The 24396-nt window shown below is 69.4% G+C and overlaps 13 non-coding genes across 13 annotated transcripts; all 13 read left to right on the top strand.

The window, feature by feature from the left end:
• The first annotated feature begins 579 nt into the window (after window positions 1–579).
• Window positions 580–698, top strand: LOC132595102 (5S ribosomal RNA). Its single transcript, XR_009561259.1, has one exon. It is a non-coding gene; the product is annotated as a 5S ribosomal RNA (ribosomal RNA).
• Window positions 699–1630: 932 nt separating this feature from the next.
• On the top strand, window positions 1631–1749 carry LOC132595103 (5S ribosomal RNA). The gene has a single exon (XR_009561260.1). It is a non-coding gene; the product is annotated as a 5S ribosomal RNA (ribosomal RNA).
• A 2697-nt stretch (window positions 1750–4446) lies between these two features.
• LOC132595104 (5S ribosomal RNA) lies at window positions 4447–4565 on the top strand. The gene has a single exon (XR_009561261.1). It is a non-coding gene; the product is annotated as a 5S ribosomal RNA (ribosomal RNA).
• A 2695-nt stretch (window positions 4566–7260) lies between these two features.
• Window positions 7261–7379, top strand: LOC132595105 (5S ribosomal RNA). Its single transcript, XR_009561262.1, has one exon. It is a non-coding gene; the product is annotated as a 5S ribosomal RNA (ribosomal RNA).
• Window positions 7380–8310: 931 nt separating this feature from the next.
• Window positions 8311–8429, top strand: LOC132595106 (5S ribosomal RNA). The gene has a single exon (XR_009561263.1). It is a non-coding gene; the product is annotated as a 5S ribosomal RNA (ribosomal RNA).
• Window positions 8430–9360: 931 nt separating this feature from the next.
• LOC132595107 (5S ribosomal RNA) lies at window positions 9361–9479 on the top strand. The gene has a single exon (XR_009561264.1). It is a non-coding gene; the product is annotated as a 5S ribosomal RNA (ribosomal RNA).
• Window positions 9480–10410: 931 nt separating this feature from the next.
• On the top strand, window positions 10411–10529 carry LOC132595108 (5S ribosomal RNA). The gene has a single exon (XR_009561265.1). It is a non-coding gene; the product is annotated as a 5S ribosomal RNA (ribosomal RNA).
• A 931-nt stretch (window positions 10530–11460) lies between these two features.
• On the top strand, window positions 11461–11579 carry LOC132595110 (5S ribosomal RNA). The gene has a single exon (XR_009561267.1). It is a non-coding gene; the product is annotated as a 5S ribosomal RNA (ribosomal RNA).
• Window positions 11580–14276: 2697 nt separating this feature from the next.
• Window positions 14277–14395, top strand: LOC132595111 (5S ribosomal RNA). The gene has a single exon (XR_009561268.1). It is a non-coding gene; the product is annotated as a 5S ribosomal RNA (ribosomal RNA).
• A 2695-nt stretch (window positions 14396–17090) lies between these two features.
• On the top strand, window positions 17091–17209 carry LOC132595112 (5S ribosomal RNA). Its single transcript, XR_009561269.1, has one exon. It is a non-coding gene; the product is annotated as a 5S ribosomal RNA (ribosomal RNA).
• Window positions 17210–18140: 931 nt separating this feature from the next.
• Window positions 18141–18259, top strand: LOC132595113 (5S ribosomal RNA). Its single transcript, XR_009561270.1, has one exon. It is a non-coding gene; the product is annotated as a 5S ribosomal RNA (ribosomal RNA).
• A 931-nt stretch (window positions 18260–19190) lies between these two features.
• LOC132595114 (5S ribosomal RNA) lies at window positions 19191–19309 on the top strand. The gene has a single exon (XR_009561271.1). It is a non-coding gene; the product is annotated as a 5S ribosomal RNA (ribosomal RNA).
• Window positions 19310–22006: 2697 nt separating this feature from the next.
• Window positions 22007–22125, top strand: LOC132595115 (5S ribosomal RNA). The gene has a single exon (XR_009561272.1). It is a non-coding gene; the product is annotated as a 5S ribosomal RNA (ribosomal RNA).
• Window positions 22126–24396: the final 2271 nt, after the last annotated feature.

Raw genomic sequence — 24396 nt, forward strand, 5'->3', positions numbered from 1 at the left:
CGACAAAAGCTCCACCCCCACCCCGCCCCTCTGGCGTGTCAGCGCGGCCGGGTGCGGGAGCGGGATCGAGGGCAGGGGCCGCTTCCCCGGGCCTGCCGGCCACCAGGGGCGGGGTCCTGAGCTCGGCGGGGGGTGTGGGGGCAAGGGTGGCCTTGCCGGGGCTGAGGGGCCGTGGCGACTCAATGGTGGCTCCCGGTGGCTTCGGGCCAGCTGCTGTCGGGCAGGAGGGCCGGCCCGGGCTGCGGCCGGGCTGCGCCTAGGGCCGCGTGGGCGGGCAGGGCCGATGCCCAAGGGACCGCGGGCCCCGGGCCCTGAAGCCTCCGGGGCCACGTCCCTGTGAGCGACGTGCGGGATCTTGGGCGGGGCGCCAAGCGCCGAAGGGTTTGCTGGGTCACGGCCGCCCTGGGCTGGGAGGTGGTCGCCAAACCCTCCGCCGCCGCCCGATACCCGAGACCTCCGTTGCCCCTGCCTGGGCGGGCGAGGGGGCCCTGCCGGGGCGGGCCGGCCGCCAGGCTGGCGTTAAGGCGCCAGCGCCAGCGAAACTGGGCCTCAAGAGGCCGCCCGCGGCCCCCCGCCCCCGTCTACGGCCATACCACCCTGAACGCGCCCGATCTCGTCTGATCTCGGAAGCTAAGCAGGGTCGGGCCTGGTTAGTACTTGGATGGGAGACCGCCTGGGAATACCGGGTGCTGTAGGCTTTTTGCCTCCCGCTCCGCCCGCCTTCTCCTTTACTCGCCCGCGGCGGGGGCCGCCGGCTCCGCCCCCGCCGGGCCCCGCTGCAGGCCCCACCTCCTCAGGCCCCTCCCACCACGGCGCGCGCCGGCGGGGTCGCTCCCCGCCGGCCCGGCCGGCCAGGCGGCCAGAAGGCGGCCCTGGAAGGCAGGCGCACCCCAGACGCTCCCGGGGTGGCTGGCCCGGACCCAGACTCCGCCGCGGGCCCAGTTGCCGTCCTTTCGGCCCGCGAGCCCCTCGACCTGCACCTGGCCGCCCCCACCGGCGCCCAGCCCCGGCGCCGCCACCTGTGTGCCGGTGTGTCCCTCCACAGCTCCCTCCGACAAAAGCCCCCCCCCACCCCGCCCCTCTGGCGTGTCACCGCGGCCGGGTGCGGGAGCGGGATCGAGGGCAGGGGCCGCTTCCCCGGGCCTGCCGGCCACCAGGGGCGGGGTCCTGAGCTCGGCGGGGGGTGTGGGGGCAAGGGTGGCCTTGCCGGGGCTGAGGGGCCGTGGCGACTCAATGGTGGCTCCCGGTGGCTTCGGGCCAGCTGCTGTCGGGCAGGAGGGCCGGCCCGGGCTGCGGCCGGGCTGCGCCTAGGGCCGCGTGGGCGGGCAGGGCCGATGCCCAAGGGACCGCGGGCCCCGGGCCCTGAAGCCTCCGGGGCCACGTCCCTGTGAGCGACGTGCGGGATCTTGGGCGGGGCGCCAAGCGCCGAAGGGTTTGCTGGGTCACGGCCGCCCTGGGCTGGGAGGTGGTCGCCAAACCCTCCGCCGCCGCCCGATACCCGAGACCTCCGTTGCCCCTGCCTGGGCGGGCGAGGGGGCCCTGCCGGGGCGGGCCGGCCGCCAGGCTGGCGTTAAGGCGCCAGCGCCAGCGAAACTGGGCCTCAAGAGGCCGCCCGCGGCCCCCCGCCCCCGTCTACGGCCATACCACCCTGAACGCGCCCGATCTCGTCTGATCTCGGAAGCTAAGCAGGGTCGGGCCTGGTTAGTACTTGGATGGGAGACCGCCTGGGAATACCGGGTGCTGTAGGCTTTTTGCCTCCCGCTCCGCCCGCCTTCTCCTTTACTCGCCCGCGGCGGGGGGGCCGCCGGCTCCGCCCCCGCCGAGCCCCGCTGCAGGCAGTAGTCAAGGTGGGTTTACCTGCCCGAGCAGGAAGCTTGGGCGATGGCAGAAGTGGGAAGAAACTCTTGAGCACAGGTTCTTGGGATCCACGGAGCAGCGCATGCACATGCGATGGGTGCCTACACAGCTGGCTTGCTTGTCTGTGGGGAAAGGCGAGATGGGTCAGGGCCTGGGTTCCTGAGGGGCTGAGAATCAAGGCAGGGATAGAAGAAAGGGGACAGGCCCACATCCCCTGAACCCACGCCGGCGCCCACTCACCTTTGTGGAAAATACGATTGAAAAGTGCCCGCAAGAATCTCTTCAGATGCCTCCAGAGTTGAGGCAAGAAGGGGAGGGGGGAGGCCGGGAGCAGGGTGAGCCCTGAAATCCAACCCTTGTCCCGGTCACACCCCAGCAGCCCTCCCACCTCAGCCCCTTCAAGACCCCAGGGCTCCCCCAACCGCGCTGCACAGATCCTGCCCTGACCATAGTCACCATGTTGATCCCCACGTTGAGCAAGATGAAGCTGACCGGGATCAGAAGAATTGAGTATCCTTGCTCCTGGCATTTCCTGGGGATGGGGCCAGTGAACGGCTCGGCTCGGTAGTAGTTTCGCTCACCCATGGCCGTTGGTCCCAGGACTGCCTGGGCCCTCTGCCCTCCAGTTTTAACTGGGAGCCAGACTGGGTCATAATGGGGCAGGTGGTGAGGTCACAGTGAGGGAGGGGGATGAAAAGGAGGGCCCAGAGTGGCATTCCCTGGTAACCAGGGTCAGGTAAGCTGAGCCTGGACAGTCAAACAGGGCCCGGTGGCCGGCATACATCCCCTCGAGCGGTCATTCATTCGCTCACCGCCCGCTGACTCACTTGTTCAAATGACACATTGCGTCTCTTGGCCCCTCTTGAGACTAGGAAGACCTTGGCCTCAGAGGCCTGCTGAAGGCCTGGCTGGAGTCCAGAGCCTCAGCCTTCTTCATGCCCTTCACTGGGCCTGGAGCTGGACCTGCCCAGATGTGGAACCTCCCAGTTTGGAAGCAACTTCTTGTATGAGGCTCTCTGTGGACAGGGACAGCTGAGACACAGAGGAGGTGCCCAGAGACCAGGGGTTTGGAGTCTGCAGCTGCAGATGTACTTAGTGCATGGTATAGGACCAGGAGGGGCCTGCTGGCAGAACTGTGGCCACTAAACCAAAGGGACCCTCAGGCCAAGAAGGGGACACTGGCTTCTTATTGCAGGAAGCCAAGCGCAGGGACCCAGGCTGGCAGAAGGAGTGGCGCTTCCAAGCCACAGACCACCAATGTTTCCTGGACTCTGGCGCTCTTTATTCCTCTCTCCATGCCCTGCCGCCCCCTGCCCCTGCCCCCATTTGCTGCTGGTAAGTTCATTTTCCCAGTCTGGCTCCCGTGCAGAGAGGGCCTGGAGGCCGAGGTGGAAGGTAGCAGCGAGTTGGCCCGCGCTTGGCCCTCCTGCGGTTGCCGCTTCAGCACCAGACTGTCATACACCTGGTAGTTGGCATTGCCTCCCGGGTTCCGGCTGAGTGGCATGAAGGTGGGCGGGGGTGGAGGGTGCTCGGTAGCCTGGACGTCGGGCAGGAGGTGAGAGGGGCGGAGGAGCAGCGCTGAGCTGGGAGCCGGGGCCCGCTGGTCCGAGGCCTCGGCCAGTACCGTGAGGGAGGCGGAGGTGGCCACAGGGCGCCGCAAGGGCAGGATCTCAGCCCATTCGGCCGCCGGGTGCCGCACCTCGTGGGGATCGCGGGAGTAATCCAAGTGTCCCGTGGAGGGATGCAGGCTGCGGTTGGACTCGCTGTGAGCACAGCTGGGGAGGCTACGTCTGTGGGCCGGTGGGGTGTCGCGCTACCAGGCGTCGGGCCGGTAGACCCGAGGCACCAGAGCGGATGGAGGCTCAGAGCCCTCCAGACCCAGACTCCGCCATGGGCCCAGTTGCCGTCCTTTCGGCCCGCGAGCCCCTCGACCTGCACCTGGCCGCCCCCACCGGCGCCCAGCCCCGGCGCCGCCACCTGTGTGCCGGTGTGTCCCTCCACAGCTCCCTCCGACAAAAGCCCCACCCCCACCCCGCCCCTCTGGCGTGTCAGCGCGGCCGGGTGCGGGAGCGGGATCGAGGGCAGGGGCCGCTTCCCCGGGCCTGCCGGCCACCAGGGGCGGGGTCCTGAGCTCGGCGGGGGGTGTGGGGGCAAGGGTGGCCTTGCCGGGGCTGAGGGGCCGTGGCGACTCAATGGTGGCTCCCGGTGGCTTCGGGCCAGCTGCTGTCGGGCAGGAGGGCCGGCCCGGGCTGCGGCCGGGCTGCGCCTAGGGCCGCGTGGGCGGGCAGGGCCGATGCCCAAGGGACCGCGGGCCCCGGGCCCTGAAGCCTCCGGGGCCACGTCCCTGTGAGCGACGTGCGGGATCTTGGGCGGGGCGCCAAGCGCCGAAGGGTTTGCTGGGTCACGGCCGCCCTGGGCTGGGAGGTGGTCGCCAAACCCTCCGCCGCCGCCCGATACCCGAGACCTCCGTTGCCCCTGCCTGGGCGGGCGAGGGGGCCCTGCCGGGGCGGGCCGGCCACCAGGCTGGCGTTAAGGCGCCAGCGCCAGCGAAACTGGGCCTCAAGAGGCCGCCCGCGGCCCCCCGCCCCCGTCTACGGCCATACCACCCTGAACGCGCCCGATCTCGTCTGATCTCGGAAGCTAAGCAGGGTCGGGCCTGGTTAGTACTTGGATGGGAGACCGCCTGGGAATACCGGGTGCTGTAGGCTTTTTGCCTCCCGCTCCGCCCGCCTTCTCCTTTACTCGCCCGCGGCGGGGGGGCCGCCGGCTCCGCCCCCGCCGAGCCCCGCTGCAGGCAGTAGTCAAGGTGGGTTTACCTGCCCGAGCAGGAAGCTTGGGCGATGGCAGAAGTGGGAAGAAACTCTTGAGCACAGGTTCTTGGGATCCACGGAGCAGCGCATGCACATGCGATGGGTGCCTACACAGCTGGCTTGCTTGTCTGTGGGGAAAGGCGAGATGGGTCAGGGCCTGGGTTCCTGAGGGGCTGAGAATCAAGGCAGGGATAGAAGAAAGGGGACAGGCCCACATCCCCTGAACCCACGCCGGCGCCCACTCACCTTTGTGGAAAATACGATTGAAAAGTGCCCGCAAGAATCTCTTCAGATGCCTCCAGAGTTGAGGGAAGAAGGGGAGGGGGGAGGCCGGGAGCAGGGTGAGCCCTGAAATCCAACCCTTGTCCCGGTCACACCCCAGCAGCCCTCCCACCTCAGCCCCTTCAAGACCCCAGGGCTCCCCCAACCGCGCTGCACAGATCCTGCCCTGACCGTAGTCACCATGTTGATCCCCACGTTGAGCAAGATGAAGCTGACCGGGATCAGAAGAATTGAGTATCCTTGCTCCTGGCATTTCCTGGGGATGGGGCCAGTGAACGGCTCGGCTCGGTAGTAGTTTCGCTCACCCATGGCCGTTGGTCCCAGGACTGCCTGGGCCCTCTGCCCTCCAGTTTTAACTGGGAGCCAGACTGGGTCATAATGGGGCAGGTGGTGAGGTCACAGTGAGGGAGGGGGATGAAAAGGAGGGCCCAGAGTGGCATTCCCTGGTAACCAGGGTCAGGTAAGCTGAGCCTGGACAGTCAAACAGGGCCCGGTGGCTGGCATACATCCCCTCGAGCGGTCATTCATTCGCTCACCGCCCGCTGACTCACTTGTTCAAATGACACATTGCGTCTCTTGGCCCCTCTTGAGACTAGGAAGACCTTGGCCTCAGAGGCCTGCTGAAGGCCTGGCTGGAGTCCAGAGCCTCAGCCTTCTTCATGCCCTTCACTGGGCCTGGAGCTGGACCTGCCCAGATGTGGAACCTCCCAGTTTGGAAGCAACTTCTTGTATGAGGCTCTCTGTGGACAGGGACAGCTGAGACACAGAGGAGGTGCCCAGAGACCAGGGGTTTGGAGTCTGCAGCTGCAGATGTACTTAGTGCATGGTATAGGACCAGGAGGGGCCTGCTGGCAGAACTGTGGCCACTAAACCAAAGGGACCCTCAGGCCAAGAAGGGGACACTGGCTTCTTATTGCAGGAAGCCAAGCGCAGGGACCCAGGCTGGCAGAAGGAGTGGCGCTTCCAAGCCACAGACCACCAATGTTTCCTGGACTCTGGCGCTCTTTATTCCTCTCTCCATGCCCTGCCGCCCCCTGCCCCTGCCCCCACTTGCTGCTGGTAAGTTCATTTTCCCAGTCTGGCTCCCGTGCAGAGAGGGCCTGGAGGCCGAGGTGGAAGGTAGCAGCGAGTTGGCCCGCGCTTGGCCCTCCTGCGGTTGCCGCTTCAGCACCAGACTGTCATACACCTGGTAGTTGGCATTGCCTCCCGGGTTCCGGCTGAGTGGCATGAAGGTGGGCGGGGGTGGAGGGTGCTCGGTAGCCTGGACGTCGGGCAGGAGGTGAGAGGGGCGGAGGAGCAGCGCTGAGCTGGGAGCCGGGGCCCGCTGGTCCGAGGCCTCGGCCAGTACCGTGAGGGAGGCGGAGGTGGCCACAGGGCGCCGCAAGGGCAGGATCTCAGCCCATTCGGCCGCCGGGTGCCGCACCTCGTGGGGATCGCGGGAGTAATCCAAGTGTCCCGTGGAGGGATGCAGGCTGCGGTTGGACTCGCTGTGAGCACAGCTGGGGAGGCTACGTCTGTGGGCCGGTGGGGTGTCGCGCTACCAGGCGTCGGGCCGGTAGACCCGAGGCACCAGAGCGGATGGAGGCTCAGAGCCCTCCAGACCCAGAATCCGCCGCGGGCCCAGTTGCCGTCCTTTCGGCCCGCGAGCCCCTCGACCTGCACCTGGCCGCCCCCACCGGCGCCCAGCCCCGGCGCCGCCACCTGTGTGCCGGTGTGTCCCTCCACAGCTCCCTCCGACAAAAGCCCCCCCCACCCCGCCCCTCTGGCGTGTCACCGCGGCCGGGTGCGGGAGCGGGATCGAGGGCAGGGGCCGCTTCCCCGGGCCTGCCGGCCACCAGGGGCGGGGTCCTGAGCTCGGCGGGGGGTGTGGGGGCAAGGGTGGCCTTGCCGGGGCTGAGGGGCCGTGGCGACTCAATGGTGGCTCCCAGTGGCTTCGGGCCAGCTGCTGTCGGGCAGGAGGGCCGGCCCGGGCTGCGGCCGGGCTGCGCCTAGGGCCGCGTGGGCGGGCAGGGCCGATGCCCAAGGGACCGCGGGCCCCGGGCCCTGAAGCCTCCGGGGCCACGTCCCTGTGAGCGACGTGCGGGATCTTGGGCGGGGCGCCAAGCGCCGAAGGGTTTGCTGGGTCACGGCCGCCCTGGGCTGGGAGGTGGTCGCCAAACCCTCCGCCGCCGCCCGATACCCGAGACCTCCGTTGCCCCTGCCTGGGAGGGCGAGGGGGCCCTGCCGGGGCGGGCCGGCCGCCAGGCTGGCGTTAAGGCGCCAGCGCCAGCGAAACTGGGCCTCAAGAGGCCGCCCGCGGTCCCCCGCCCCCGTCTACGGCCATACCACCCTGAACGCGCCCGATCTCGTCTGATCTCGGAAGCTAAGCAGGGTCGGGCCTGGTTAGTACTTGGATGGGAGACCGCCTGGGAATACCGGGTGCTGTAGGCTTTTTGCCTCCCGCTCCGCCCGCCTTCTCCTTTACTCGCCCGCGGCGGGGGCCGCCGGCTCCGCCCCCGCCGGGCCCCGCTGCAGGCCCCACCTCCTCAGGCCCCTCCCACCACGGCGCGCGCCGGCGGGGTCGCTCCCCGCCGGCCCGGCCGGCCAGGCGGCCAGAAGGCGGCCCTGGAAGGCAGGCGCACCCCAGACGCTCCCGGGGTGGCTGGCCCGGACCCAGACTCCGCCGCGGGCCCAGTTGCCGTCCTTTCGGCCCGCGAGCCCCTCGACCTGCACCTGGCCGCCCCCACCGGCGCCCAGCCCCGGCGCCGCCACCTGTGTGCCGGTGTGTCCCTCCACAGCTCCCTCCGACAAAAGCCCCCCCCACCCCGCCCCTCTGGCGTGTCACCGCGGCCGGGTGCGGGAGCGGGATCGAGGGCAGGGGCCGCTTCCCCGGGCCTGCCGGCCACCAGGGGCGGGGTCCTGAGCTCAGCGGGGGGTGTGGGGGCAAGGGTGGCCTTGCCGGGGCTGAGGGGCCGTGGCGACTCAATGGTGGCTCCCAGTGGCTTCGGGCCAGCTGCTGTCGGGCAGGAGGGCCGGCCCGGGCTGCGGCCGGGCTGCGCCTAGGGCCGCGTGGGCGGGCAGGGCCGATGCCCAAGGGACCGCGGGCCCCGGGCCCTGAAGCCTCCGGGGCCACGTCCCTGTGAGCGACGTGCGGGATCTTGGGCGGGGCGCCAAGCGCCGAAGGGTTTGCTGGGTCACGGCCGCCCTGGGCTGGGAGGTGGTCGCCAAACCCTCCGCCGCCGCCCGATACCCGAGACCTCCGTTGCCCCTGCCTGGGCGGGCGAGGGGGCCCTGCCGGGGCGGGCCGGCCGTCAGGCTGGCGTTAAGGCGCCAGCGCCAGCGAAACTGGGCCTCAAGAGGCCGCCCGCGGTCCCCCGCCCCCGTCTACGGCCATACCACCCTGAACGCGCCCGATCTCGTCTGATCTCGGAAGCTAAGCAGGGTCGGGCCTGGTTAGTACTTGGATGGGAGACCGCCTGGGAATACCGGGTGCTGTAGGCTTTTTGCCTCCCGCTCCGCCCGCCTTCTCCTTTACTCGCCCGCGGCGGGGGCCGCCGGCTCCGCCCCCGCCGGGCCCCGCTGCAGGCCCCACCTCCTCAGGCCCCTCCCACCACGGCGCGCGCCGGCGGGGTCGCTCCCCGCCGGCCCGGCCGGCCAGGCGGCCAGAAGGCGGCCCTGGAAGGCAGGCGCACCCCAGACGCTCCCGGGGTGGCTGGCCCGGACCCAGACTCCGCCGCGGGCCCAGTTGCCGTCCTTTCGGCCCGCGAGCCCCTCGACCTGCACCTGGCCGCCCCCACCGGCGCCCAGCCCCGGCGCCGCCACCTGTGTGCCGGTGTGTCCCTCCACAGCTCCCTCCGACAAAAGCCCCCCCCACCCCGCCCCTCTGGCGTGTCACCGCGGCCGGGTGCGGGAGCGGGATCGAGGGCAGGGGCCGCTTCCCCGGGCCTGCCGGCCACCAGGGGCGGGGTCCTGAGCTCGGCGGGGGGTGTGGGGGCAAGGGTGGCCTTGCCGGGGCTGAGGGGCCGTGGCGACTCAATGGTGGCTCCCAGTGGCTTCGGGCCAGCTGCTGTCGGGCAGGAGGGCCGGCCCGGGCTGCGGCCGGGCTGCGCCTAGGGCCGCGTGGGCGGGCAGGGCCGATGCCCAAGGGACCGCGGGCCCCGGGCCCTGAAGCCTCCGGGGCCACGTCCCTGTGAGCGACGTGCGGGATCTTGGGCGGGGCGCCAAGCGCCGAAGGGTTTGCTGGGTCACGGCCGCCCTGGGCTGGGAGGTGGTCGCCAAACCCTCCGCCGCCGCCCGATACCCGAGACCTCCGTTGCCCCTGCCTGGGCGGGCGAGGGGGCCCTGCCGGGGCGGGCCGGCCGCCAGGCTGGCGTTAAGGCGCCAGCGCCAGCGAAACTGGGCCTCAAGAGGCCGCCCGCGGCCCCCCGCCCCCGTCTACGGCCATACCACCCTGAACGCGCCCGATCTCGTCTGATCTCGGAAGCTAAGCAGGGTCGGGCCTGGTTAGTACTTGGATGGGAGACCGCCTGGGAATACCGGGTGCTGTAGGCTTTTTGCCTCCCGCTCCGCCCGCCTTCTCCTTTACTCGCCCGCGGCGGGGGCCGCCGGCTCCGCCCCCGCCGGGCCCCGCTGCAGGCCCCACCTCCTCAGGCCCCTCCCACCACGGCGCGCGCCGGCGGGGTCGCTCCCCGCCGGCCCGGCCGGCCAGGCGGCCAGAAGGCGGCCCTGGAAGGCAGGCGCACCCCAGACGCTCCCGGGGTGGCTGGCCCGGACCCAGACTCCGCCGCGGGCCCAGTTGCCGTCCTTTCGGCCCGCGAGCCCCTCGACCTGCACCTGGCCGCCCCCACCGGCGCCCAGCCCCGGCGCCGCCACCTGTGTGCCGGTGTGTCCCTCCACAGCTCCCTCCGACAAAAGCCCCCCCCACCCCGCCCCTCTGGCGTGTCACCGCGGCCGGGTGCGGGAGCGGGATCGAGGGCAGGGGCCGCTTCCCCGGGCCTGCCGGCCACCAGGGGCGGGGTCCTGAGCTCGGCGGGGGGTGTGGGGGCAAGGGTTGCCTTGCCGGGGCTGAGGGGCCGTGGCGACTCAATGGTGGCTCCCAGTGGCTTCGGGCCAGCTGCTGTCGGGCAGGAGGGCCGGCCCGGGCTGCGGCCGGGCTGCGCCTAGGGCCGCGTGGGCGGGCAGGGCCGATGCCCAAGGGACCGCGGGCCCCGGGCCCTGAAGCCTCCGGGGCCACGTCCCTGTGAGCGACGTGCGGGATCTTGGGCGGGGCGCCAAGCGCCGAAGGGTTTGCTGGGTCACGGCCGCCCTGGGCTGGGAGGTGGTCGCCAAACCCTCCGCCGCCGCCCGATACCCGAGACCTCCGTTGCCCCTGCCTGGGCGGGCGAGGGGGCCCTGCCGGGGCGGGCCGGCCGTCAGGCTGGCGTTAAGGCGCCAGCGCCAGCGAAACTGGGCCTCAAGAGGCCGCCCGCGGTCCCCCGCCCCCGTCTACGGCCATACCACCCTGAACGCGCCCGATCTCGTCTGATCTCGGAAGCTAAGCAGGGTCGGGCCTGGTTAGTACTTGGATGGGAGACCGCCTGGGAATACCGGGTGCTGTAGGCTTTTTGCCTCCCGCTCCGCCCGCCTTCTCCTTTACTCGCCCGCGGCGGGGGCCGCCGGCTCCGCCCCCGCCGGGCCCCGCTGCAGGCCCCACCTCCTCAGGCCCCTCCCACCACGGCGCGCGCCGGCGGGGTTGCTCCCCGCCGGCCCGGCCGGCCAGGCGGCCAGAAGGCGCCCCTGGAAGGCAGGCGCACCCCAGACGCTCCCGGGGTGGCTGGCCCGGACCCAGACTCCGCCGCGGGCCCAGTTGCCGTCCTTTCGGCCCGCGAGCCCCTCGACCTGCACCTGGCCGCCCCCACCGGCGCCCAGCCCCGGCGCCGCCACCTGTGTGCCGGTGTGTCCCTCCACAGCTCCCTCCGACAAAAGCCCCCCCCACCCCGCCCCTCTGGCGTGTCACCGCGGCCGGGTGCGGGAGCGGGATCGAGGGCAGGGGCCGCTTCCCCGGGCCTGCCGGCCACCAGGGGCGGGGTCCTGAGCTCGGCGGGGGGTGTGGGGGCAAGGGTGGCCTTGCCGGGGCTGAGGGGCCGTGGCGACTCAATGGTGGCTCCCAGTGGCTTCGGGCCAGCTGCTGTCGGGCAGGAGGGCCGGCCCGGGCTGCGGCCGGGCTGCGCCTAGGGCCGCGTGGGCGGGCAGGGCCGATGCCCAAGGGACCGCGGGCCCCGGGCCCTGAAGCCTCCGGGGCCACGTCCCTGTGAGCGACGTGCGGGATCTTGGGCGGGGCGCCAAGCGCCGAAGGGTTTGCTGGGTCACGGCCGCCCTGGGCTGGGAGGTGGTCGCCAAACCCTCCGCCGCCGCCCGATACCCGAGACCTCCGTTGCCCCTGCCTGGGCGGGCGAGGGGGCCCTGCCGGGGCGGGCCGGCCGCCAGGCTGGCGTTAAGGCGCCAGCGCCAGCGAAACTGGGCCTCAAGAGGCCGCCCGCGGCCCCCCGCCCCCGTCTACGGCCATACCACCCTGAACGCGCCCGATCTCGTCTGATCTCGGAAGCTAAGCAGGGTCGGGCCTGGTTAGTACTTGGATGGGAGACCGCCTGGGAATACCGGGTGCTGTAGGCTTTTTGCCTCCCGCTCCGCCCGCCTTCTCCTTTACTCGCCCGCGGCGGGGGGGCCGCCGGCTCCGCCCCCGCCGAGCCCCGCTGCAGGCAGTAGTCAAGGTGGGTTTACCTGCCCGAGCAGGAAGCTTGGGCGATGGCAGAAGTGGGAAGAAACTCTTGAGCACAGGTTCTTGGGATCCACGGAGCAGCGCATGCACATGCGATGGGTGCCTACACAGCTGGCTTGCTTGTCTGTGGGGAAAGGCGAGATGGGTCAGGGCCTGGGTTCCTGAGGGGCTGAGAATCAAGGCAGGGATAGAAGAAAGGGGACAGGCCCACATCCCCTGAACCCACGCCGGCGCCCACTCACCTTTGTGGAAAATACGATTGAAAAGTGCCCGCAAGAATCTCTTCAGATGCCTCCAGAGTTGAGGCAAGAAGGGGAGGGGGGAGGCCGGGAGCAGGGTGAGCCCTGAAATCCAACCCTTGTCCCGGTCACACCCCAGCAGCCCTCCCACCTCAGCCCCTTCAAGACCCCAGGGCTCCCCCAACCGCGCTGCACAGATCCTGCCCTGACCATAGTCACCATGTTGATCCCCACGTTGAGCAAGATGAAGCTGACCGGGATCAGAAGAATTGAGTATCCTTGCTCCTGGCATTTCCTGGGGATGGGGCCAGTGAACGGCTCGGCTCGGTAGTAGTTTCGCTCACCCATGGCCGTTGGTCCCAGGACTGCCTGGGCCCTCTGCCCTCCAGTTTTAACTGGGAGCCAGACTGGGTCATAATGGGGCAGGTGGTGAGGTCACAGTGAGGGAGGGGGATGAAAAGGAGGGCCCAGAGTGGCATTCCCTGGTAACCAGGGTCAGGTAAGCTGAGCCTGGACAGTCAAACAGGGCCCGGTGGCCGGCATACATCCCCTCGAGCGGTCATTCATTCGCTCACCGCCCGCTGACTCACTTGTTCAAATGACACATTGCGTCTCTTGGCCCCTCTTGAGACTAGGAAGACCTTGGCCTCAGAGGCCTGCTGAAGGCCTGGCTGGAGTCCAGAGCCTCAGCCTTCTTCATGCCCTTCACTGGGCCTGGAGCTGGACCTGCCCAGATGTGGAACCTCCCAGTTTGGAAGCAACTTCTTGTATGAGGCTCTCTGTGGACAGGGACAGCTGAGACACAGAGGAGGTGCCCAGAGACCAGGGGTTTGGAGTCTGCAGCTGCAGATGTACTTAGTGCATGGTATAGGACCAGGAGGGGCCTGCTGGCAGAACTGTGGCCACTAAACCAAAGGGACCCTCAGGCCAAGAAGGGGACACTGGCTTCTTATTGCAGGAAGCCAAGCGCAGGGACCCAGGCTGGCAGAAGGAGTGGCGCTTCCAAGCCACAGACCACCAATGTTTCCTGGACTCTGGCGCTCTTTATTCCTCTCTCCATGCCCTGCCGCCCCCTGCCCCTGCCCCCATTTGCTGCTGGTAAGTTCATTTTCCCAGTCTGGCTCCCGTGCAGAGAGGGCCTGGAGGCCGAGGTGGAAGGTAGCAGCGAGTTGGCCCGCGCTTGGCCCTCCTGCGGTTGCCGCTTCAGCACCAGACTGTCATACACCTGGTAGTTGGCATTGCCTCCCGGGTTCCGGCTGAGTGGCATGAAGGTGGGCGGGGGTGGAGGGTGCTCGGTAGCCTGGACGTCGGGCAGGAGGTGAGAGGGGCGGAGGAGCAGCGCTGAGCTGGGAGCCGGGGCCCGCTGGTCCGAGGCCTCGGCCAGTACCGTGAGGGAGGCGGAGGTGGCCACAGGGCGCCGCAAGGGCAGGATCTCAGCCCATTCGGCCGCCGGGTGCCGCACCTCGTGGGGATCGCGGGAGTAATCCAAGTGTCCCGTGGAGGGATGCAGGCTGCGGTTGGACTCGCTGTGAGCACAGCTGGGGAGGCTACGTCTGTGGGCCGGTGGGGTGTCGCGCTACCAGGCGTCGGGCCGGTAGACCCGAGGCACCAGAGCGGATGGAGGCTCAGAGCCCTCCAGACCCAGACTCCGCCATGGGCCCAGTTGCCGTCCTTTCGGCCCGCGAGCCCCTCGACCTGCACCTGGCCGCCCCCACCGGCGCCCAGCCCCGGCGCCGCCACCTGTGTGCCGGTGTGTCCCTCCACAGCTCCCTCCGACAAAAGCCCCACCCCCACCCCGCCCCTCTGGCGTGTCAGCGCGGCCGGGTGCGGGAGCGGGATCGAGGGCAGGGGCCGCTTCCCCGGGCCTGCCGGCCACCAGGGGCGGGGTCCTGAGCTCGGCGGGGGGTGTGGGGGCAAGGGTGGCCTTGCCGGGGCTGAGGGGCCGTGGCGACTCAATGGTGGCTCCCGGTGGCTTCGGGCCAGCTGCTGTCGGGCAGGAGGGCCGGCCCGGGCTGCGGCCGGGCTGCGCCTAGGGCCGCGTGGGCGGGCAGGGCCGATGCCCAAGGGACCGCGGGCCCCGGGCCCTGAAGCCTCCGGGGCCACGTCCCTGTGAGCGACGTGCGGGATCTTGGGCGGGGCGCCAAGCGCCGAAGGGTTTGCTGGGTCACGGCCGCCCTGGGCTGGGAGGTGGTCGCCAAACCCTCCGCCGCCGCCCGATACCCGAGACCTCCGTTGCCCCTGCCTGGGCGGGCGAGGGGGCCCTGCCGGGGCGGGCCGGCCGCCAGGCTGGCGTTAAGGCGCCAGCGCCAGCGAAACTGGGCCTCAAGAGGCCGCCCGCGGCCCCCCGCCCCCGTCTACGGCCATACCACCCTGAACGCGCCCGATCTCGTCTGATCTCGGAAGCTAAGCAGGGTCGGGCCTGGTTAGTACTTGGATGGGAGACCGCCTGGGAATACCGGGTGCTGTAGGCTTTTTGCCTCCCGCTCCGCCCGCCTTCTCCTTTACTCGCCCGCGGCGGGGGGGCCGCCGGCTCCGCCCCCGCCGAGCCCCGCTGCAGGCAGTAGTCAAGGTGGGTTTACCTGCCCGAGCAGGAAGCTTGGGCGATGGCAGAAGTGGGAAGAAACTCTTGAGCACAGGTTCTTGGGATCCACGGAGCAGCGCATGCACATGCGATGGGTGCCTACACAGCTGGCTTGCTTGTCTGTGGGGAAAGGCGAGATGGGTCAGGGCCTGGGTTCCTGAGGGGCTGAGAATCAAGGCAGGGATAGAAGAAAGGGGACAGGTCCACATCCCCTGAACCCACGCCGGCGCCCACTCACCTTTGTGGAAAATACGATTGAAAAGTGCCCGCAAGAATCTCTTCAGATGCCTCCAGAGTTGAGGGAAGAAGGGGAGGGGGGAGGCCGGGAGCAGGGTGAGCCCTGAAATCCAACCCTTGTCCCGGTCACACCCCAGCAGCCCTCCCACCTCAGCCCCTTCAAGACCCCAGGGCTCCCCCAACCGCGCTGCACAGATCCTGCCCTGACCGTAGTCACCATGTTGATCCCCACGTTGAGCAAGATGAAGCTGACCGGGATCAGAAGAATTGAGTATCCTTGCTCCTGGCATTTCCTGGGGATGGGGCCAGTGAACGGCTCGGCTCTGTAGTAGTTTCGCTCGCCCATGGCCGTTGGTCCCAGGACTGCCTGGGCCCTCTGCCCTCCAGTTTTAACTGGGAGCCAGACTGGGTCATAATGGGGCAGGTGGTGAGGTCACAGTGAGGGAGGGGGATGAAAAGGAGGGCCCAGAGTGGCATTCCCTGGTAACCAGGGTCAGGTAAGCTGAGCCTGGACAGTCAAACAGGGCCCGGTGGCCGGCATACATCCCCTCGAGCGGTCATTCATTCGCTCACCGCCCGCTGACTCACTTGTTCAAATGACACATTGCGTCTCTTGGCCCCTCTTGAGACTAGGAAGACCTTGGCCTCAGAGGCCTGCTGAAGGCCTGGCTGGAGTCCAGAGCCTCAGCCTTCTTCATGCCCTTCACTGGGCCTGGAGCTGGACCTGCCCAGATGTGGAACCTCCCAGTTTGGAAGCAACTTCTTGTATGAGGCTCTCTGTGGACAGGGACAGCTGAGACACAGAGGAGGTGCCCAGAGACCAGGGGTTTGGAGTCTGCAGCTGCAGATGTACTTAGTGCATGGTATAGGACCAGGAGGGGCCTGCTGGCAGAACTGTGGCCACTAAACCAAAGGGACCCTCAGGCCAAGAAGGGGACACTGGCTTCTTATTGCAGGAAGCCAAGCGCAGGGACCCAGGCTGGCAGAAGGAGTGGCGCTTCCAAGCCACAGACCACCAATGTTTCCTGGACTCTGGCGCTCTTTATTCCTCTCTCCATGCCCTGCCGCCCCCTGTCCCTGCCCCCACTTGCTGCTGGTAAGTTCATTTTCCCAGTCTGGCTCCCGTGCAGAGAGGGCCTGGAGGCCGAGGTGGAAGGTAGCAGCGAGTTGGCCCGCGCTTGGCCCTCCTGCGGTTGCCGCTTCAGCACCAGACTGTCATACACCTGGTAGTTGGCATTGCCTCCCGGGTTCCGGCTGAGTGGCATGAAGGTGGGCGGGGGTGGAGGGTGCTCGGTAGCCTGGACGTCGGGCAGGAGGTGAGAGGGGCAGAGGAGCAGGGCTGAGCTGGGAGCCGGGGCCCGCTGGTCCGAGGCCTCGGCCAGTACCGTGAGGGAGGCGGAGGTGGCCACAGGGCGCCGCAAGGGCAGGATCTCAGCCCATTCGGCCGCCGGGTGCCGCACCTCGTGGGGATCGCGGGAGTAATCCAAGTGTCCCGTGGAGGGATGCAGGCTGCGGTTGGACTCGCTGTGAGCACAGCTGGGGAGGCTACGTCTGTGGGCCGGTGGGGTGTCGCGCTACCAGGCGTCGGGCCGGTAGACCCGAGGCACCAGAGCGGATGGAGGCTCAGAGCCCTCCAGACCCAGACTCCGCCATGGGCCCAGTTGCCGTCCTTTCGGCCCGCGAGCCCCTCGACCTGCACCTGGCCGCCCCCACCGGCGCCCAGCCCCGGCGCCGCCACCTGTGTGCCGGTGTGTCCCTCCACAGCTCCCTCCGACAAAAGCCCCCCCCACCCCGCCCCTCTGGCGTGTCACCGCGGCCGGGTGCGGGAGCGGGATCGAGGGCAGGGGCCGCTTCCCCGGGCCTGCCGGCCACCAGGGGCGGGGTCCTGAGCTCGGCGGGGGGTGTGGGGGCAAGGGTGGCCTTGCCGGGGCTGAGGGGCCGTGGCGACTCAATGGTGGCTCCCAGTGGCTTCGGGCCAGCTGCTGTCGGGCAGGAGGGCCGGCCCGGGCTGCGGCCGGGCTGCGCCTAGGGCCGCGTGGGCGGGCAGGGCCGATGCCCAAGGGACCGCGGGCCCCGGGCCCTGAAGCCTCCGGGGCCACGTCCCTGTGAGCGACGTGCGGGATCTTGGGCGGGGCGCCAAGCGCCGAAGGGTTTGCTGGGTCACGGCCGCCCTGGGCTGGGAGGTGGTCGCCAAACCCTCCGCCGCCGCCCGATACCCGAGACCTCCGTTGCCCCTGCCTGGGCGGGCGAGGGGGCCCTGACGGGGCGGGCCGGCCGTCAGGCTGGCGTTAAGGCGCCAGCGCCAACGAAACTGGGCCTCAAGAGGCCGCCCGCGGTCCCCCGCCCCCGTCTACGGCCATACCACCCTGAACGCGCCCGATCTCGTCTGATCTCGGAAGCTAAGCAGGGTCGGGCCTGGTTAGTACTTGGATGGGAGACCGCCTGGGAATACCGGGTGCTGTAGGCTTTTTGCCTCCCGCTCCGCCCGCCTTCTCCTTTACTCGCCCGCGGCGGGGGCCGCCGGCTCCGCCCCCGCCGGGCCCCGCTGCAGGCCCCACCTCCTCAGGCCCCTCCCACCACGGCGCGCGCCGGCGGGGTCGCTCCCCGCCGGCCCGGCCGGCCAGGCGGCCAGAAGGCGGCCCTGGAAGGCAGGCGCACCCCAGACGCTCCCGGGGTGGCTGGCCCGGACCCAGACTCCGCCGCGGGCCCAGTTGCCGTCCTTTCGGCCCGCGAGCCCCTCGACCTGCACCTGGCCGCCCCCACCGGCGCCCAGCCCCGGCGCCGCCACCTGTGTGCCGGTGTGTCCCTCCACAGCTCCCTCCGACAAAAGCCCCCCCCACCCCGCCCCTCTGGCGTGTCACCGCGGCCGGGTGCGGGAGCGGGATCGAGGGCAGGGGCCGCTTCCCCGGGCCTGCCGGCCACCAGGGGCGGGGTCCTGAGCTCGGCGGGGGGTGTGGGGGCAAGGGTGGCCTTGCCGGGGCTGAGGGGCCGTGGCGACTCAATGGTGGCTCCCAGTGGCTTCGGGCCAGCTGCTGTCGGGCAGGAGGGCCGGCCCGGGCTGCGGCCGGGCTGCGCCTAGGGCCGCGTGGGCGGGCAGGGCCGATGCCCAAGGGACCGCGGGCCCCGGGCCCTGAAGCCTCCGGGGCCACGTCCCTGTGAGCGACGTGCGGGATCTTGGGCGGGGCGCCAAGCGCCGAAGGGTTTGCTGGGTCACGGCCGCCCTGGGCTGGGAGGTGGTCGCCAAACCCTCCGCCGCCGCCCGATACCCGAGACCTCCGTTGCCCCTGCCTGGGCGGGCGAGGGGGCCCTGCCGGGGCGGGCCGGCCGCCAGGCTGGCGTTAAGGCGCCAGCGCCAGCGAAACTGGGCCTCAAGAGGCCGCCCGCGGCCCCCCGCCCCCGTCTACGGCCATACCACCCTGAACGCGCCCGATCTCGTCTGATCTCGGAAGCTAAGCAGGGTCGGGCCTGGTTAGTACTTGGATGGGAGACCGCCTGGGAATACCGGGTGCTGTAGGCTTTTTGCCTCCCGCTCCGCCCGCCTTCTCCTTTACTCGCCCGCGGCGGGGGCCGCCGGCTCCGCCCCCGCCGGGCCCCGCTGCAGGCCCCACCTCCTCAGGCCCCTCCCACCACGGCGCGCGCCGGCGGGGTTGCTCCCCGCCGGCCCGGCCGGCCAGGCGGCCAGAAGGCGCCCCTGGAAGGCAGGCGCACCCCAGACGCTCCCGGGGTGGCTGGCCCGGACCCAGACTCCGCCGCGGGCCCAGTTGCCGTCCTTTCGGCCCGCGAGCCCCTCGACCTGCACCTGGCCGCCCCCACCGGCGCCCAGCCCCGGCGCCGCCACCTGTGTGCCGGTGTGTCCCTCCACAGCTCCCTCCGACAAAAGCCCCCCCCACCCCGCCCCTCTGGCGTGTCACCGCGGCCGGGTGCGGGAGCGGGATCGAGGGCAGGGGCCGCTTCCCCGGGCCTGCCGGCCACCAGGGGCGGGGTCCTGAGCTCGGCGGGGGGTGTGGGGGCAAGGGTGGCCTTGCCGGGGCTGAGGGGCCGTGGCGACTCAATGGTGGCTCCCAGTGGCTTCGGGCCAGCTGCTGTCGGGCAGGAGGGCCGGCCCGGGCTGCGGCCGGGCTGCGCCTAGGGCCGCGTGGGCGGGCAGGGCCGATGCCCAAGGGACCGCGGGCCCCGGGCCCTGAAGCCTCCGGGGCCACGTCCCTGTGAGCGACGTGCGGGATCTTGGGCGGGGCGCCAAGCGCCGAAGGGTTTGCTGGGTCACGGCCGCCCTGGGCTGGGAGGTGGTCGCCAAACCCTCCGCCGCCGCCCGATACCCGAGACCTCCGTTGCCCCTGCCTGGGCGGGCGAGGGGGCCCTGCCGGGGCGGGCCGGCCGCCAGGCTGGCGTTAAGGCGCCAGCGCCAGCGAAACTGGGCCTCAAGAGGCCGCCCGCGGCCCCCCGCCCCCGTCTACGGCCATACCACCCTGAACGCGCCCGATCTCGTCTGATCTCGGAAGCTAAGCAGGGTCGGGCCTGGTTAGTACTTGGATGGGAGACCGCCTGGGAATACCGGGTGCTGTAGGCTTTTTGCCTCCCGCTCCGCCCGCCTTCTCCTTTACTCGCCCGCGGCGGGGGGGCCGCCGGCTCCGCCCCCGCCGAGCCCCGCTGCAGGCAGTAGTCAAGGTGGGTTTACCTGCCCGAGCAGGAAGCTTGGGCGATGGCAGAAGTGGGAAGAAACTCTTGAGCACAGGTTCTTGGGATCCACGGAGCAGCGCATGCACATGCGATGGGTGCCTACACAGCTGGCTTGCTTGTCTGTGGGGAAAGGCGAGATGGGTCAGGGCCTGGGTTCCTGAGGGGCTGAGAATCAAGGCAGGGATAGAAGAAAGGGGACAGGCCCACATCCCCTGAACCCACGCCGGCGCCCACTCACCTTTGTGGAAAATACGATTGAAAAGTGCCCGCAAGAATCTCTTCAGATGCCTCCAGAGTTGAGGCAAGAAGGGGAGGGGGGAGGCCGGGAGCAGGGTGAGCCCTGAAATCCAACCCTTGTCCCGGTCACACCCCAGCAGCCCTCCCACCTCAGCCCCTTCAAGACCCCAGGGCTCCCCCAACCGCGCTGCACAGATCCTGCCCTGACCATAGTCACCATGTTGATCCCCACGTTGAGCAAGATGAAGCTGACCGGGATCAGAAGAATTGAGTATCCTTGCTCCTGGCATTTCCTGGGGATGGGGCCAGTGAACGGCTCGGCTCGGTAGTAGTTTCGCTCACCCATGGCCGTTGGTCCCAGGACTGCCTGGGCCCTCTGCCCTCCAGTTTTAACTGGGAGCCAGACTGGGTCATAATGGGGCAGGTGGTGAGGTCACAGTGAGGGAGGGGGATGAAAAGGAGGGCCCAGAGTGGCATTCCCTGGTAACCAGGGTCAGGTAAGCTGAGCCTGGACAGTCAAACAGGGCCCGGTGGCCGGCATACATCCCCTCGAGCGGTCATTCATTCGCTCACCGCCCGCTGACTCACTTGTTCAAATGACACATTGCGTCTCTTGGCCCCTCTTGAGACTAGGAAGACCTTGGCCTCAGAGGCCTGCTGAAGGCCTGGCTGGAGTCCAGAGCCTCAGCCTTCTTCATGCCCTTCACTGGGCCTGGAGCTGGACCTGCCCAGATGTGGAACCTCCCAGTTTGGAAGCAACTTCTTGTATGAGGCTCTCTGTGGACAGGGACAGCTGAGACACAGAGGAGGTGCCCAGAGACCAGGGGTTTGGAGTCTGCAGCTGCAGATGTACTTAGTGCATGGTATAGGACCAGGAGGGGCCTGCTGGCAGAACTGTGGCCACTAAACCAAAGGGACCCTCAGGCCAAGAAGGGGACACTGGCTTCTTATTGCAGGAAGCCAAGCGCAGGGACCCAGGCTGGCAGAAGGAGTGGCGCTTCCAAGCCACAGACCACCAATGTTTCCTGGACTCTGGCGCTCTTTATTCCTCTCTCCATGCCCTGCCGCCCCCTGCCCCTGCCCCCATTTGCTGCTGGTAAGTTCATTTTCCCAGTCTGGCTCCCGTGCAGAGAGGGCCTGGAGGCCGAGGTGGAAGGTAGCAGCGAGTTGGCCCGCGCTTGGCCCTCCTGCGGTTGCCGCTTCAGCACCAGACTGTCATACACCTGGTAGTTGGCATTGCCTCCCGGGTTCCGGCTGAGTGGCATGAAGGTGGGCGGGGGTGGAGGGTGCTCGGTAGCCTGGACGTCGGGCAGGAGGTGAGAGGGGCGGAGGAGCAGCGCTGAGCTGGGAGCCGGGGCCCGCTGGTCCGAGGCCTCGGCCAGTACCGTGAGGGAGGCGGAGGTGGCCACAGGGCGCCGCAAGGGCAGGATCTCAGCCCATTCGGCCGCCGGGTGCCGCACCTCGTGGGGATCGCGGGAGTAATCCAAGTGTCCCGTGGAGGGATGCAGGCTGCGGTTGGACTCGCTGTGAGCACAGCTGGGGAGGCTACGTCTGTGGGCCGGTGGGGTGTCGCGCTACCAGGCGTCGGGCCGGTAGACCCGAGGCACCAGAGCGGATGGAGGCTCAGAGCCCTCCAGACCCAGACTCCGCCATGGGCCCAGTTGCCGTCCTTTCGGCCCGCGAGCCCCTCGACCTGCACCTGGCCGCCCCCACCGGCGCCCAGCCCCGGCGCCGCCACCTGTGTGCCGGTGTGTCCCTCCACAGCTCCCTCCGACAAAAGCCCCACCCCCACCCCGCCCCTCTGGCGTGTCAGCGCGGCCGGGTGCGGGAGCGGGATCGAGGGCAGGGGCCGCTTCCCCGGGCCTGCCGGCCACCAGGGGCGGGGTCCTGAGCTCGGCGGGGGGTGTGGGGGCAAGGGTGGCCTTGCCGGGGCTGAGGGGCCGTGGCGACTCAATGGTGGCTCCCGGTGGCTTCGGGCCAGCTGCTGTCGGGCAGGAGGGCCGGCCCGGGCTGCGGCCGGGCTGCGCCTAGGGCCGCGTGGGCGGGCAGGGCCGATGCCCAAGGGACCGCGGGCCCCGGGCCCTGAAGCCTCCGGGGCCACGTCCCTGTGAGCGACGTGCGGGATCTTGGGCGGGGCGCCAAGCGCCGAAGGGTTTGCTGGGTCACGGCCGCCCTGGGCTGGGAGGTGGTCGCCAAACCCTCCGCCGCCGCCCGATACCCGAGACCTCCGTTGCCCCTGCCTGGGCGGGCGAGGGGGCCCTGCCGGGGCGGGCCGGCCGCCAGGCTGGCGTTAAGGCGCCAGCGCCAGCGAAACTGGGCCTCAAGAGGCCGCCCGCGGCCCCCCGCCCCCGTCTACGGCCATACCACCCTGAACGCGCCCGATCTCGTCTGATCTCGGAAGCTAAGCAGGGTCGGGCCTGGTTAGTACTTGGATGGGAGACCGCCTGGGAATACCGGGTGCTGTAGGCTTTTTGCCTCCCGCTCCGCCCGCCTTCTCCTTTACTCGCCCGCGGCGGGGGGGCCGCCGGCTCCGCCCCCGCCGAGCCCCGCTGCAGGCAGTAGTCAAGGTGGGTTTACCTGCCCGAGCAGGAAGCTTGGGCGATGGCAGAAGTGGGAAGAAACTCTTGAGCACAGGTTCTTGGGATCCACGGAGCAGCGCATGCACATGCGATGGGTGCCTACACAGCTGGCTTGCTTGTCTGTGGGGAAAGGCGAGATGGGTCAGGGCCTGGGTTCCTGAGGGGCTGAGAATCAAGGCAGGGATAGAAGAAAGGGGACAGGTCCACATCCCCTGAACCCACGCCGGCGCCCACTCACCTTTGTGGAAAATACGATTGAAAAGTGCCCGCAAGAATCTCTTCAGATGCCTCCAGAGTTGAGGGAAGAAGGGGAGGGGGGAGGCCGGGAGCAGGGTGAGCCCTGAAATCCAACCCTTGTCCCGGTCACACCCCAGCAGCCCTCCCACCTCAGCCCCTTCAAGACCCCAGGGCTCCCCCAACCGCGCTGCACAGATCCTGCCCTGACCGTAGTCACCATGTTGATCCCCACGTTGAGCAAGATGAAGCTGACCGGGATCAGAAGAATTGAGTATCCTTGCTCCTGGCATTTCCTGGGGATGGGGCCAGTGAACGGCTCGGCTCTGTAGTAGTTTCGCTCGCCCATGGCCGTTGGTCCCAGGACTGCCTGGGCCCTCTGCCCTCCAGTTTTAACTGGGAGCCAGACTGGGTCATAATGGGGCAGGTGGTGAGGTCACAGTGAGGGAGGGGGATGAAAAGGAGGGCCCAGAGTGGCATTCCCTGGTAACCAGGGTCAGGTAAGCTGAGCCTGGACAGTCAAACAGGGCCCGGTGGCCGGCATACATCCCCTCGAGCGGTCATTCATTCGCTCACCGCCCGCTGACTCACTTGTTCAAATGACACATTGCGTCTCTTGGCCCCTCTTGAGACTAGGAAGACCTTGGCCTCAGAGGCCTGCTGAAGGCCTGGCTGGAGTCCAGAGCCTCAGCCTTCTTCATGCCCTTCACTGGGCCTGGAGCTGGACCTGCCCAGATGTGGAACCTCCCAGTTTGGAAGCAACTTCTTGTATGAGGCTCTCTGTGGACAGGGACAGCTGAGACACAGAGGAGGTGCCCAGAGACCAGGGGTTTGGAGTCTGCAGCTGCAGATGTACTTAGTGCATGGTATAGGACCAGGAGGGGCCTGCTGGCAGAACTGTGGCCACTAAACCAAAGGGACCCTCAGGCCAAGAAGGGGACACTGGCTTCTTATTGCAGGAAGCCAAGCGCAGGGACCCAGGCTGGCAGAAGGAGTGGCGCTTCCAAGCCACAGACCACCAATGTTTCCTGGACTCTGGCGCTCTTTATTCCTCTCTCCATGCCCTGCCGCCCCCTGTCCCTGCCCCCACTTGCTGCTGGTAAGTTCATTTTCCCAGTCTGGCTCCCGTGCAGAGAGGGCCTGGAGGCCGAGGTGGAAGGTAGCAGCGAGTTGGCCCGCGCTTGGCCCTCCTGCGGTTGCCGCTTCAGCACCAGACTGTCATACACCTGGTAGTTGGCATTGCCTCCCGGGTTCCGGCTGAGTGGCATGAAGGTGGGCGGGGGTGGAGGGTGCTCGGTAGCCTGGACGTCGGGCAGGAGGTGAGAGGGGCAGAGGAGCAGGGCTGAGCTGGGAGCCGGGGCCCGCTGGTCCGAGGCCTCGGCCAGTACCGTGAGGGAGGCGGAGGTGGCCACAGGGCGCCGCAAGGGCAGGATCTCAGCCCATTCGGCCGCCGGGTGCCGCACCTCGTGGGGATCGCGGGAGTAATCCAAGTGTCCCGTGGAGGGATGCAGGCTGCGGTTGGACTCGCTGTGAGCACAGCTGGGGAGGCTACGTCTGTGGGCCGGTGGGGTGTCGCGCTACCAGGCGTCGGGCCGGTAGACCCGAGGCACCAGAGCGGATGGAGGCTCAGAGCCCTCCAGACCCAGACTCCGCCATGGGCCCAGTTGCCGTCCTTTCGGCCCGCGAGCCCCTCGACCTGCACCTGGCCGCCCCCACCGGCGCCCAGCCCCGGCGCCGCCACCTGTGTGCCGGTGTGTCCCTCCACAGCTCCCTCCGACAAAAGCCCCCCCCACCCCGCCCCTCTGGCGTGTCACCGCGGCCGGGTGCGGGAGCGGGATCGAGGGCAGGGGCCGCTTCCCCGGGCCTGCCGGCCACCAGGGGCGGGGTCCTGAGCTCGGCGGGGGGTGTGGGGGCAAGGGTGGCCTTG

This window comes from Globicephala melas, unplaced genomic scaffold (assembly GCF_963455315.2).
Source record: "Globicephala melas unplaced genomic scaffold, mGloMel1.2 SCAFFOLD_392, whole genome shotgun sequence".
Taxonomy (NCBI): domain Eukaryota; kingdom Metazoa; phylum Chordata; class Mammalia; order Artiodactyla; family Delphinidae; genus Globicephala; species Globicephala melas.